The 15,304-nt window shown below is 38.8% G+C and overlaps 1 protein-coding gene across 1 annotated transcript in view; it reads left to right on the plus strand.

Moving 5' to 3' along the window:
* Positions 1–15,304, plus strand: part of LOC149086301 (uncharacterized) — a 122,510-nt gene that overhangs the window by 47,510 nt on the left and 59,696 nt on the right. The gene's annotated exons all lie outside the window — the stretch shown is intronic.

The following is a 15,304-nucleotide window of genomic DNA, read 5'->3' on the forward strand; positions in this document are numbered from 1 at the left end:
AGGAAGTCGCTCTTATTGACTGATACATAGAAAAAAATAAAAATTTAGTTTTATTTAACAGTACGGTTTTTAATTTTTTATTCATTATTCGGTGATGCGAATAGTTAATGTATGTAATGCACTGTAATGTGAAAGTAAAAATATATATGCATTTCTACCATAATAGCTATATCAAAAGGTTATCCATATTTAGATGAAGCAACCATAATTTTTATGGGCAGTTATTTATATGCTGCGTTAATGTAATTATATTGGTTTTATATTGGTTTTATTGGGTTGCTGTATTTTTGACATAGTTTAGTTTCGATATACATTCGACACCAGTATTTTTTATGGGTATCTTTCTTCAGCCATTTTTTTGGACATTTTGTCTGTTGTGGCCTTTGCATTGTAATAAATAATGCGTCATATCAATTTGTAAATAATTAATAGATAAAATAATGTACGTCATTTTATTTATTTTCTAATTGCTTACTTTATTTTCAATTTATTACAATTACATAACGAGATCGTTTCATAATTCTACACGTTATGTCAATTAAATCTTTATTAAGCGAAAACGTGTGTTCAACGCGAACAAGTCTCGGTTCCTTGCGATTCCATTTAAGACAGTTTTTACTGTATTTCAGATCCTGAAAGCTCTCGTTCTTTTATTTTTTGTCAACGATAATAATTGCGAATTTAAAATAGAGGCTGTCCTGGTTTGGGAAATACAATCAATATGATCACGCGACTAAGACTATGGTAAGGGTGAAAACGTCGACGCTGTTTACCTTGATTTCCCGAAGGCATTCGATCTTGTCCGAAATGGTAAAATCTTGAAGTGTTTACATCAGATTAAGATTGGGGACAACTTTTTAAATTGGATGGAATCTTGGTTGAGGAATAGGTCACAACGAGCTATGGTGAACGGGGAATTTTCTGATTGGACAGATGTGAAAAGTGGCATCCTTCAAGGAAATGTTCTTCGGGCCCATACTTTTTCACTTTTCATCTATAAGCTTGATCAGGGGATTGTTATGGGATTGTTAGCGAATTCGCAGATGAAGTGAAACTAATAAGTTGTGGGGAGGAGGATAAGTCGTGAATCAAAGCGATAGAGAGATGCTCCAGAGAAACTTGATTATGATTGCAGCATGTTACTTGCACCCACTTCCTGGCTTAGTACAAGTAACCCTATTTTCAGTTTTTTAGCGCACTATTCATTACTTATAAATTTCACTGTGTTAAGTGGTTCTCTGTAGAGCTAAAACTACTGTTATTTTCTTAAGTACTGTAATTTAAATACTTGGGATTTAAATTTATCTTTACCTTGCGTGTGACTACGTGTGTGTAAAAAAAGTGAAGTGAAAGTTATCAGATCACACAAAATAATCCGTGTTTTTATCACAAAGCAACATAATCTGAACTAAGAAAAGGCGGGAAGAGTGAGAACATAGTTTAGCACCTCAGCCACTAGCTAGGCTAGTGATACTAGCAGTTGAAAAAAGATGTGATACAATGTTTATATTTGCATAACAGCAGTGATCTAAAACATTTTTTTTGCCTTGGGCTTAAGTAATCCTATTTTACGGTAATTTATTTTGGTATTACACTTATAGATTTCAAATAAAAATTAGAACTTCATACTTCCGACACACTTCATGCTAATGGCGTGGTTTGAATTTTTTTTTTTGAGAATATATAACCTTTTTATAGGGGGTGTGTTCAAGTCATTCGGGGGAAAAACGCATTCTGATATAAAGCTTCACAACGGCCATATTCTTGCCGAAATATGCGTACGTTACATACGATACACTTCATGAACTCGCTCCTTTTGCGTAAGTCATTGTCTTTAAAAGGTCTTGATAGTTTCTGTAATCTGAGACAATAGACAACTTGTCGTAAAATCGGTACTACACTATTTGGAAATGACCAAGGAAGTTTTTTGGGGGGGGGGGGAGGAAAGAATAGTCAGTGTCTATATATTTTAATCCGCTATATTGTTCTAATTTGATTCCCCTGAAGGGAAAAGAAACCGAAACTAGAGTCAAATTTTCCATCGTAGTTACGCCTAAATATAATTGTGACTGATTCGTAAAAAAGGACCAATTACTCGGGGTGTAATTTGCAGACCGACACTCGCTGTGCTCCATTCAATATCTGGCATTGTCTGTGTATGTCTGACTGGCTCTGGAAGGTCATTAGCGGAAAGCCATTAATTAGCGTTAATGTCATGGATTCCAGAGAGATAATCGAATGTAATGAACTTGATGTGCGTAGATAAGCATCGCCTTGTGCCGCTAATCGCTTTTTATAGCGTTTCTTTCCTTTTAGGCACTCGTGGAAACTATCGTGCGAAGCCTAAAAGTTCGATATATTATCCCATTGTTCACATTCGAAAAAGGTGGGGGGGGGGGGTTGCTTGTGTAATTCGTTGTTGTTGCCTAAAGGTAGGCCACTGACTTTTTTGATCATAATCGATATGGATCGATATCTTCTGACTGAAACACTGGTCAAGTTGACGATTTGTTATGTATTTGACCCTCTTTTTCCATCAGTTGAATATAATTTTCCTTATTGATATGCAGGAGTTTGACACCATTATGTAAGGGCGTTGTTATCTAGATTCCCCGTGACGGTTATGTTACTGTTACTAACTTATCAACATAGGTCTTCGTAGGTCCTTCTAAAAGTTTCGATACGTCAAACCCAAAATACTGTCCAAAGCTGACGAATAGACAATTGCGTATCTACCTTTTCTGTTTTTTCATCCAGAAGTCATCACTTTAGTTAGAGCAAGGGTTCTTGACCTTTTTCAGCAGCGACCCAAAAATCAACTACAAGATCAGTTTCGCGACCCACAGGACTGTTTGTTTTTCGAAATTAGTGAAACCAGTGACGAAATAAGTGCATTCATATAACACGACTGTAAGTGGATTTGTACGAAGTCCCTGCGAATATAGTTTGTCCCGTAACCCATAGCTTAAAAAACCGTGGCTGTAACTGGGAACTTATTTGACACTCTTGGAAGCCATTGCGAATCAAGTTTGGATCGGAACCCATAGCTCAAGAGCCCAAAGAGCAACAGTCTTCCAACGGTACAAATATACAAATACTTAATCATTATACTTTGCTCACTTTACTTCTGAAACATAGATGAGAACACTGAAAAATCTGACACAACCTTATATATGCATTAAGATTATTAGGTACACACATTTCCAGCACAACTCACTCGCTAGTAAATTGCCCATCGATAGTTGTTAAAAGACCGTTGTTTGACCGTAGTTGCGGTCGGTTTGAAGGAAAGCTCAAGAGCCCCTTTCTGTTAGTACCACCCACCTTTCTAATTTGTAGGACCCATCTCGAAGTCCCTGCGAATCAAGCTTGGGTCGGAACCAATAGCTCACGGGCACATGGCTGTTAGTGGATTTGAATGACCCATTTTGGAAGTCCCTTTTACCCATAGGTTAAGAACCACAGAGTTAGAGAGAAAGAAAGAGAAACTGTTCTCTGTGATATTAGGTTTGCACATTTTTTTGTACAACAATGGAGCTTTCGCACATTTGCAGCTATGATTCTGAATCTGGTTGGTTTTGATGATTTGATCATTTTTGTTGCTCCACGGTCATTTTTTGCACACGAGCACTAATTAGACCGGGATCTACAATTTATTGCCGATTCCTAACGGCAGCCGTTTTTTAAATACTCAGAGAGAGGTAGAAGCGCTTACCCCTCGATGTGGTACTTCCTGCGGTAGCAATCTTTTTCTGTGGTCATGTCGTTGCCGTTTCTGTTGTACCCCAGCATCAGGAAAGTTTCTGACCAGTACGAATCCCGGGTATCGAATTCACGACACCTCTAAATATCCTTTGGTACTTTAGGCGAGTATCTTATCGACCTGGACTACCGCCATCCTATCTGGTTGGTCAAAATCGCCGAGCTTATCTGCACTCTCAGATTCAGGGCTATTTCGAACGAGTGTTTTTAGTTGAAATTCCGATGCATCAGAAAGAGCCTTGGAGATAAAGGACCAAAGAGAGTCACCTCGCAAAGAGGATGACCTCAACCTCACCACGGTTTCTTCATCCCGTGAAGAAACCACGGTGAGGGAGGACCTGCCAAATAACTTACAAAGATATGAACCAGCGCCTAAGGAAGTAATGAATAGAGTTTTCCCTCACCCATACGTTTCGCACTAAAGTCACGATCGGTGCCACCCTTGTTGACGGATCAGCACAAAGGCAATTGGTAGGTAAAGACTAAGAGGTTGGGTTAAGACCAAAAGTAAATTGTTATGGTTTCATAAGGGAAAAATTCGATAACATTATACTACTTCCAGATGTGTATAAGACATAATTACAGGTGCAGAGAGAGTGAGATGCGATATCACTCTCCGCCGTTCATATAAGGTACAGGCAACTGGAATACGACGAGGATAGGAATTGTTGGGATATAATTCAATAGACCTCAGCGGGAATCGAACCACCGTCCTCTCGCGATCTGGGCAAGTGCGATAGACCACTACGCTGCAGAAACACAGATTCTTTCCATCCTTGGAGCATATATCTGCTGAACGGAACTTTATAATGGACAGTCAGGATGAATGCTCATGTAGCGTAGTGATATAATGTACTACTACTAAACCGCACATACATCTCATCCATATTCCTCTACAGAATTTCTAACGAATGGGTGAATGTCGGTATGTGTTGTGAACCTGACAAAGTTTGTTTCTGAGGAAAGTTTGTTCCGTGTTGCTTATCAAGTGCTGCTACCTGTGTTCCAAACTCGAAAATAGACAACTCGGCAGCTTAATTTTTGGTTACGTGAAAGCGGAGAGACTTTTTTAAATGCGAGATCAGCTCCCATTCGCATCTCGAAGTTGGAAAACCACAGAAAAGCAACTTCAGTCGTCTACCACTATGCCGTAAGTGGGGTTCGAAGCTGGGTCCTCGCGATGCGAGTCCATGACTATGCCCACACATGCGGAGAGCAGCAGAAGTAGCTCACCCTGCAGTTTTCTATAAGTCACGGGTCCAGCTCATGCTTTATCCACCGCACTTCAGATTTGGCCCTGTGCGAGTCTATTTGAAACTCAAGCACAATCCTACTCCAGAAGATGCTGCCAACACACATACTGATTTGGTGTAAAGACGAATGAAATCAATACTTAATCCCGTCGCCAAGAGACAAGTATTTATGTATCGAAGTACCGCAAAGAATACTTCAAGGTGGTGAAACAAAAAGATTTTGATGTCCGAATGGACTTCTAGAGCTTTATCGATCTCTCCCTGTCCCGGATTTTCATAAATAACATTTCCCGATTCACATAGATCCCCATTTTAGATACCCACGAATCTCGTAAACATATTGAAGGGGGATAAATAGATACATCGGCGTTTTGATTTCCGGAATGAGGGAAAAAAAAATCTCCGGAATCCCGGGATCTCTTCACCCCGCTGGTTCCTTGATCCTGTAAGTTTCTAGGAGAGATCGATTGGGCGTTGTTGCCGTGGCAACACGAATGACCCCCTTTTCTTCGTGAGATAAGTGAAGTATAAAACTCTCCGGTGGCAGCAGTTGGCAAAAATCGAAGTGAGTTCTCGCCCATTCACCGCAATGAATAAAAGTGTTAGTCTCTGAATGGTCACGTTTTAATCCCATTTCGCTTACTTCCTCTTTTATTCCCCGGGACATTGCAATGGCTTCTGATTAAGACTTCGTATTAATCCATTTTGAGTCTTTCGTTGATGGAAAAAGTTCTTTGATTTAGAAGGAGTGGATCTTTTTCTTAATTTACACTTTTGCTCAGTTATTAAGCTTTTCGTTCTTTCGCTGCAATCAACTGCGCCTTTACCTCATAAAGACTGCACTTTTAGTTGTCCTCGGAAATGTAGTTTCATTTATGGGAATCGTGTTTTTGATGGTATATCGAAACACCAAATGTGATGTGCTCAATACTTCTGTGGCAAATTTGTGCAGTTTAGTAGCTCGTTTACGGCTGATATCAGAGCTGAACAAATCTAATGCCGACATGCCTGGACATTCGAAAACTTTGTCAGAGTATGTGTTTTTCTCAGCTACATGCCTGGGTCGGGCACGTAAAGAAACAAAGAAATTAAAGGTAGTTTTTAAGGTTTTCTCATCGGCAAGGATCTAAGTGTGTGTAACTAATCGTTTTTTCTACGATCATGTGACTAAGTCTTTGGGGAAAATGAAAAACGTCGACGTTGTGTATCTTGATTTTCAGAAGGCATTTGATCGGATCCAACATGGTAAATTCTTGAAGCGTTTTTACATGAGATTGACATTGGGAGCAACTTGATGAATTGGATATAATCGTGGTCGCGAGATAGGCCACAACGGGTTGTGGTGAACGGTGAATTTTCTGAGTGGACAGGTGTAGAGTTGAGTCCCTCAAGGAAGTGTACTTGCGCCCATACTTTTTTCACTTCTTATCGATGAATTCGATCAGGGTATCGATGGGATTGCTAGCAAATTCGCAGATGACGTGAAGCTAATGGGGGGTAATCGGGAATCAAAGCGATAGGGAGTTGCTCCAGAGCAACTTAAACAGGATTGCAGCATGGGCAAATGAATGGAGCATGACGTTTGGCGTTGACAAGTGCAGGGTCGCTCAGTTTGGTTCGTGATTTCATTTTGGTTGAATGGTGTCACTATCCCGGATGCAACTAGGGTCACCGATTTGGGAAATCTCATTGACGATCGGCTTAGGTTTTCTGAACATTGTTTAGCGGTGATCAAAAAATCGAATGGAATGCTCGGTTTCATTTTCAAAAGATCTCTTCACGTTCTCTTGAAGTCATTCTTCCGGTTTTTCGAGGCTTCGTTCTTCATGAACTGAAGCATGCTTGAAGATTTTTGAGACCATACCTACAGAGGGACAGAGACTTGGTTGAACGGGTGCAGAGAAGAGCTATCCTTGCCTTTGTTGGCACTCAAGATTTGAGCTATGAAGAAAGATTTGATTTAATGAATATGTTTACATTGGAGGAACGCGGGTGTCGGGGGGGGGGGATTTGAAGTGTTTAAAATTTTGAACGGGATGGATAGGATGGACCATGAGTTATTGATGCACCGTGAATCAACTGCTTCAACAAGGGGACATCACTATCATTTAGTAAGTGACATTTCCGGGTTGTGGTGGCACAGAAAGGTTTTCTCTACTAGCGTTGGGAATAAATACCACTTATACGAATAATAATTTTATATGAGAATGAGTCCAAAAGCTATATATATATAATAAAAAAATTGAAAATACATATAAAAAGGTAAAGCAAGAATACTTCCAGAAGAGCTTGCGAAAACAATATAATATAAACAATTGCAATGACAAATTATTAGAAAAAATGTACCGAATAAAGAAAGAAAAAAGATTTTATCAGTTTTTGAAAATCCAATAGAAATTGCAAATAAATTTAAGCATGAATTTATCACAAGAAATATGAATAATAATGACGAAAATGCGGATTTTTGTGCATGTGTAGAACAAGAAGACCCCTGAGACACTTCAATAAATTCTATGCTACACTTCGAAACTGAAAGACGTGTACCGAGACCAATTGTGGCTGAAAGTAAAGAATATAAAGCAAGTGGTTACTATGGAATTACAAGTAAAATGATGAAATTAATTTGCCACTACCACATAGATGTGTTAAAGGATTCAGGAGATTCCTCATTAACAAATAGAGTATTTTATTCTGAACTAAAAAAAATTCCCTCGTACATCCTATTTATAAAACAAAAGATTCCAATGAAACAAGCAACTATAGACCTATCTCGATTCTCCCGATTTTTTTCAAAAAAATTAGAAAAATGTATCAAATACCAGCTGATAAATTCCCTAAACCATCAAAAAATTCATTGCAATCAATCAGTAATACGACCTTCAATATAAAAAACGGAAATGGCAATTCTAAAATTAACGGCCTTGATAAATAATGGAATAAATAGAAATAAAAAAATATTCAACAATAGTATTTTTGGACCTAAAACGAGCATTTGACTATGTGGATCTAAATATCCTAACAGAGAAACTATATTCAGCCGGTATAAGAGGAAATATCTCAGAATGGTTTATATCATACCACTACACTAGACGATAAGCTGTCATAATAGAGAAAGAAATTGGCGAATTTCAGGAAGGAAAAGGAGCCCCAGAGGGGTCGTTTTTAGGGCCGATACTGTTTTGTTTTTAATTTACATAAATGAATTAGGTAAACTAAATCTCAATGGTAATATTATATCTTTTGCAGATGACAGTTTTATATGTTGAGGAAATAGAAAAAGATAGACCCTTCTCTGTTTTTCTGATCAGACTAACGAAAATAAATCACTGGCTTATTAAACATAAATTAAAAACAAATACGCAAAAAAAATTAAATTTATGTGCACGAAAACAAGAAATATAAATGATAGTACAGAAATTCACGTAAAATTGCATACCCACTACTAAACTCGCAGTATATTAAAATGTGATTGTTAAGAAATAGGTAGCGTTTAATTGAATAGGTAGGTATAGTTATACAAGATAACCTAAAATATAAAACATACACAGTGAAAAAAACTGATTAAAAAACCTCAGGATATATTCAGCAGTCCTTTATAAACTTAAATTACATACTTGATAATAACTTCTTAAATGATATCTTCTATGCATGGGTTTACTCAAATATAAATTATGAAATATGTGTCTGCGGTGGAGCGAATTATGAAAAAAAATTTAGACAAGCTTTATAATAAATTAAGAGAATTAATAAATGTTCATATACTTTAATAGATAACAAAAAATTCAGTGCCACATATTGACACTTTCTACATGTACAGAATTTATGAATTTATCATCAAAAATGAAGAATGGTTCGTAAAAAATTAGAATAGAACCTCCAATAGGTAGAAATATTTATCAAATGCCTAAAAGTAATAAAACATTATTTAAAAAAAGTGTTATACATCGCTCCAAAAACAATGAACTTTATCTACTTTAATAACCACACAAATAATAATAGAAATACAGATTACAATATCTTTAATATGATCAAAAACACAGATATTAATGCAGTGATTTGAAATGAATTATTGTACTAATGCATATCAATAGTACATGTACGGTATATAGTAGAATACATCTAAAATAAATAAAAGAAGCAGTTGTGAGCTGAAGAAAAAAAAATCATATAGGCTTGCTGTAAGGACCTTAATCAATTGGGACTACATAGTGTAGTGGTGCGCAAACCGTGGATCGCAACTCCCTGGGGGTTCGCGTCAATGAACTGGGGGGGGGGGGGAAAGGTTCGCGAGAGATTCTCCAAAATAAAAACTTCCAAATGAGAAATTCATTGTTATTTAAAAATTCGAAAAAACTAACGAATACCTTTATTCAGCCGAGCTAATTGCCATGTATCATACAATGTAATTTTATCAAATTCTACTTGAACAATAATCACTATATCGGCTTCGTTATGACAGAATCACGAATGTGCAATGTCCTTGCAAAAAAAGAACGTCGGAAATTACGTTTGAATGTATACTCAAAACACGTCACTCTGTGGAAGTTATTTTCCTAAAACGTTTTGTAACGTGTTTCAGTAGGGATACACATTCGCGATTTAGGCACAACTTAGACAGCAAAACAAGGTATCCAAACAGCTGATCAAAAAAAGGAAAATTTGTACATTCGTGCTTCTGGCATGCGGCGAACGATATCAAGTTAGTACTTTTACAGGTGACTTAGAATCACCCGATTTCAAAATTGTGTTATTCCTTAAAAAATAAAAACTCAGAATATATAGAATGATAAGTAATATGTGAATATACGGGGGAAAATGCCTCTGCGTTTTATGAAATTTTTTTGTTAACGGCCGATTTCAAGAGTAGAATAATTTTGAAATCGGATGATTCTTTTTTAATCATCCATTATACGGAAATCAAGGACTTCACTACACTTTCATCTTGCATAAGGGATACTAAAAGTACATAAAAAAAAGCAAAGTAAATATTTATGTATGAAAAAAAATTGAATATCTTTGGAAGTCAATATTGCTTAATTAAAATCGAGCAAGCGTTCTGTAAACTGTTTTCGGGACAGCGCGTTTACTGGCAAAAAAATCGGAATGTTCTGGAAAACAGGGACATATGGTCAGTCTATGTAAGTGTTGCCGATAAATTTTTTTTGGTCAAAAGAGGGTCGAGCGTCACAAAGTTTACATACCACTGACATAGTGAATGAAATACTATATGTGTGTAATTTATGTTTGTATTTGTATCTTGTAATTTGTTTAAGAAAAAAATGGAATAGCTTATCTTCGAGGGTCGTGAATTCTAACACAATTGATACATTTACAAAGAAGAACGATAAACAAAGTGGGACAAGTCGTGAAGCTATCCATACTTAGATGAGTCTACCATAATAGTTTTTACGGGCAGTATATTTATATTTCATTATATACGTATATTTATTTATTTTTTACTTTGTGATGTATGCTTTTACATATCAGGTTGCATTTGACGTAAATATTTTTTATGGGCGTCTTTTTTCGGCAACCTCGCTGAAGAATTTGCCTATTGGGGCCTTTGTGTTTGTTATTTTTCCAACCGCGTTATTGATGTCTTCGTCACCCTCGCACTTTGTCAACGCATGTTCAAGATCACTCTCTCTCTCTCTCTATCTTAAAAGATTAAGGATTAATTTGGATTGACATTTTTTCTCTGTGAGAAAGTTGTATTCACGTACTTTGATCCGATCTTCATGGACAGACCACCACGGAGCTTATCAGGAGACGAATTTACATATTTTCCCATTAACATGTCTCCTCAGAGCTTCACGATTAGGGAATATATTTTGGTGTGTGTGTGCGTTCAAGAAGGAAAATTGAGAGAAACTCACAAAGGTTTTCGAGGTTCTCAGGGGTATTTCGTATGTGTTTGAGAGCGGATTTGTGTGTGTGCGCGCACGAGAATTTCGACGCACGCTTGCACACGCTTCTTGTTACGTTGCGTTGGCTTTTGGAATCTTTTTTTGTGTGTGTGTGAATAATTTTTTTCCTTTCTCGTGGTTTATTTATTTATTATTATTATTTTTGTTGTTGTTTCTGATTTAACTTAATATGAATGAGTGTGTATGCGCAGTGAATTTGCTTTGTGTGTGTGGTGATTTCAACGCTCTACTGGTGATCCAAAGGAACGTCTTCGCTGTCTCTCATCCAAAGAAAAACCGCGTCATATGGTATCTGAAAGTCGAGTTTGTGTGTGTGGCACAGTGAACGCGTTTCTAATGATATGCTTGCTTGTCCCCAAGGCCACACGGCTCTTATTTTTGTTGGGAAAAAAATCTTGGACTTATTTTTTCTCTAAATTTTCCGTTCTATCCGAATGATTTAGTCATATACAGAGTGGTCATAAAATAACTTTACCGGTAAACGAGTCCCTAGTTGCTTCGAAATTCAACGAATGCAAATGACGTTCGAGATATAGGTGTTTCAGAGTATGCTCTCGAGTATGAGTAAAGAAACAAAAACCAAGCTTTTGCGCTTACAGCAACAACATTTTGGGGGATGGGCGAAGGAGGCGATCACCCCCCCCCCCATTCAGTAAAATAATTTTATTATTTGCATAGGTGGAAGGGTGGAGATGTCCATTCGCCCCCTCACCCCGTTCGAGGAGGCTATATTCGCTTACTAGCCCGAACACACTGCATCACGTCCCCGAAATCCTACATACAACATTTCCCCTATGCTGGAATCTTTGGTATGCCCCAGGTGGGACGTTTTACGAACCTTATATAGTGAATTTATAGTGTGAAAACAAAAAATGATGATAATCGTCTTGGGTCCCCGGGGTGGAGCCTTGTCAGTCCCACCCTGGGGGAAGATTCCGAATTTTCGGAAACATTTTTCAACTTTTGCCATTAATCTCGTTAACTGTACAAGGATAGCGCATTTTCCAAGCGAGAAAAGAAGCTCATTGTGACGTTTTTTCAGAATTATTTCCTTTCAGGCCTATTCACCGATGACTCAGTTCAAAAATAGTACAATGACAACAAGACAATGACCCCGATTAACCGAAATTTTCCGTCCATTTAGAAAACTGTTACCCACCCGATTCCAAAAGAGCCTAGACCGGATCCCTGAGGGGGGGGGGGATGATAGGTCCTCCCAATAGCGGAAAATGTAGAATTTTTTCTGTCGCGTAAAATACAGAATGATTCAATGCACCTATACAGTGAGTCACTTTTCCTACACATCGATGTGGATCCGCTTGCCTCGCAGCTGAAGATGCTTGCTTCGGCTTCATTTGCAGCTGAAGATAATCTGCCTCATCTCCTCCATTAGCAGCTTAAGATGCCTGCCTCCGCACATTCACAGCTGAAGACACGTGCTTCTACTCCATTCGCAGCTGATGATGTCTGCCTCCGCTCCATTTGGATCTGAAGATGATCCTGCTATTCGCAGCTGAAGACACGTGCTTCTACTTCATTCACAGCTGAAGATGTCTGCCTCCGCTCCATTCACAGCTGTAGATGACTGCCTCACTCCATTTGGATCTGAAGATATCTACCATTTGCAGCTGAAGATGCTTGCTTCGGCTTCATTTGCAGCTGAAGACAGGGGCGTCGGAAGTGTTTCGAACTTGTGGGCGCTCGTCTTGAGTCCCATGTAGGAAATTTCGATTTCTGAATCAATTCTGTGGGTGCTCGGACCCGTTTTACAAACTTCCGTGGGTGCTCGAGCACCCACAGCACCCCCGGCTCCGACGCCACTGGCTGAAGATAATCTGCCTCGTCTCCTCCATTAGCAGCTTAAGATGCCTGCCTCCGCACATTCACAGCTGAAGACACGTGCTTCTACTCCATTCGCAGCTGAAGACACGTGCTTCTACTCCATTCGCAGCTGAAGATGCCTGCCTCCGCTCCATTTGGATCTGAAGATGATCCTGCTATTCGCAGCTGAAGACACGTGCTTCTACTCCATTCAGAGCTGAAGATGTCTGCCTCCGCTCCATTCACAGCTGTAGATGACTGCCTCGCTCCATTTGGATCTGAAGATATCTACCATTCGCAGCTGAAGACACGTGCTTCTACTCCATTCACAGCTGAAGATGTCTGCCTCCGCTCCATTCACAGCTGTAGATGACTGCCTCGCTCCATTTGGATCTGAAGATATCTACCATTCGCAGCTGAAGATGCCTGCCTCCGCTCCATTTGGATCTGAAGATGATCGTGGCCATTCGCAGCTTGAAGCCGCCTGCCACCTTTCCATCCGCAACTGAAGATGTCTGCTTCTGCTCCATTTGGATCTGAAGCTGCTTACCTTCGCTCAGGCACGGATCCAGAGGAAGGGGGGGGTGCCAATAAGAATGATCGCCCCTCCAAGACAAGAATAATATGGGAAAATCTGTCTGTCTCGTAAAATACAGGATGATCCAGTGAACTTGGACAATTCGCCCCTCCCGAAACATCTTCCTGGATCCCCGCCTGCAAAGAGAAGTCAGCTGCCAAATCTTTTTTGAGAAACCAATCATTTTCAACGGACTCGAATCGGTCTTGATCGCTAAAATGGTGCATTTCGTTCGTTGATAAGGCACAGACCGATTTCCACTGGCGCTGCAAATGAAAATGAGTTGTTGTGTTCTTTTTTTTTTTTGCGGAAGTGTTACTTGTTTTGTGTTCTAACGGCTCATTGAATGCCGTCGGGTGCTGAAGTGAAGAAGTAAACAGAAATTAGTAGTTTTTCTTTCTTGAGATACCATTGAAAGAAAAAAGAATGATTGCCCATTTTCTTTTTTGAGTGAATGTTTGCTTTTTTGGGAGAAGAAACGACGAAAAGATCTGTTCAATCTTCCGATATTTTTTTTTTTTTGGTCGAATAAAAATAGCTGTTATGTCTTGTATATTCTAGAAAAGTGGTTTTTTTAGTGGCCATGCTCTGATGGCCGTCCGCTTTCTTTTTCTTGTGAATTCGAGTGTCAGCGAACTTGAGTTTGCTGCCATTTACACACACGATAGAAATCGGCGTTTTTTACACTATTTGACTGACAGATATTGTATTTATAAAGGCTAGATTTTTCTCAAGGAATTTCAAATCACGTGGAACAGCTTTCCTCAACCTATGGTCTACGGTGATGTCGTGTATTGTACAAATGATATTAGTAATACTCATATAGGTTCAAATAAAAATTATACGTTCATACTTGGGTCCGCCGCCGTACCTCATTGAGGAAAATACGGTAAATGGCGATCCTGAATACGTGATATCACTATTTGTAGTAAAAAAAGAGAAATTTTTCAAGTGTGGGGGAAATGAAGGGCTTCTATAAATCGCAGTAAACAAAAATGTATTTCACGAAAGAAACATTCAAATTACCAGGTGACCATATTTCATTCGGGAAAAATACGGGCAAATGGGATCATAAATACGGTAAAATACGGGACATCCCTAATTTTCACCAGAAACGTTTCTTTAAGTCGGCAAAATCCCAAGTTCTTGAAATGGCAAAAAAAGTAACATTAGTAGAGGAAATGAAGGACTACCGGAAAGAGTGATTTGAAATGTCGTGCGCAGGGAAATAAAACTTTGAACCAGACAAATATATGGGATGGATCTCTCTCTACAGCCATAATTATTTAATGTTATTTATAAATTATGAAAATGTTTTTTATTCACTATCTAGTAAATATCACAAATTCAAATAAGCATCGTGGAAAAAACAGGAAAATTTCAGACACCTCGTGGGCAATTTGCCTGTTGTGGCCCTTATATTTGTACAAATGGTATACAGGGTGTTCTGTCAATGGATCGACAAACTCAGAGGGTTATTGATAGACATCAATGGAACATAGAATCACAAACCACGCTGAGAGGGTGAAAATCGCGAAAAACGCACACGCAGGTTTCGACGTCACGCTGGAACGACAAAAAGTACAATAACAACTACAAAAAGATTTGATTAATTATTACAAGAGTTGTTGGAAGTGGCGGCCGCTGACGTCATTGCACAGTCTAAAACGACGTAAAAACAATTCCCGGACGCCCTCGAAGATACCAGGTATGCTTTTTGATGTCTGCCGCAGCGACTATAAGATCTCCGGTATGTCCACAGGCGTCGCATAAACGAGTGATTTAAGGTGATCCCATAGCAAAAAGTTAAACGGATTGAGATCCGGCGAACGTGGAGATCAAGAAACGGGTCCCGTGAGTCCAATCCACCTCCTTGGGTATATAACATCGTGGTGATTAAGCACCTCGCGGGGAAAATGTGCAGGGGCACCATCATGCATGAACCACATTCCTCGCTGCACTGC

Source organism: Pholcus phalangioides, unplaced genomic scaffold, assembly GCF_987345545.1.
Source record: "Pholcus phalangioides strain wild (caught in Gottingen) unplaced genomic scaffold, Ppha-v1.0 ptg000005l_1, whole genome shotgun sequence".
NCBI classification, from domain to species: domain Eukaryota; kingdom Metazoa; phylum Arthropoda; class Arachnida; order Araneae; family Pholcidae; genus Pholcus; species Pholcus phalangioides.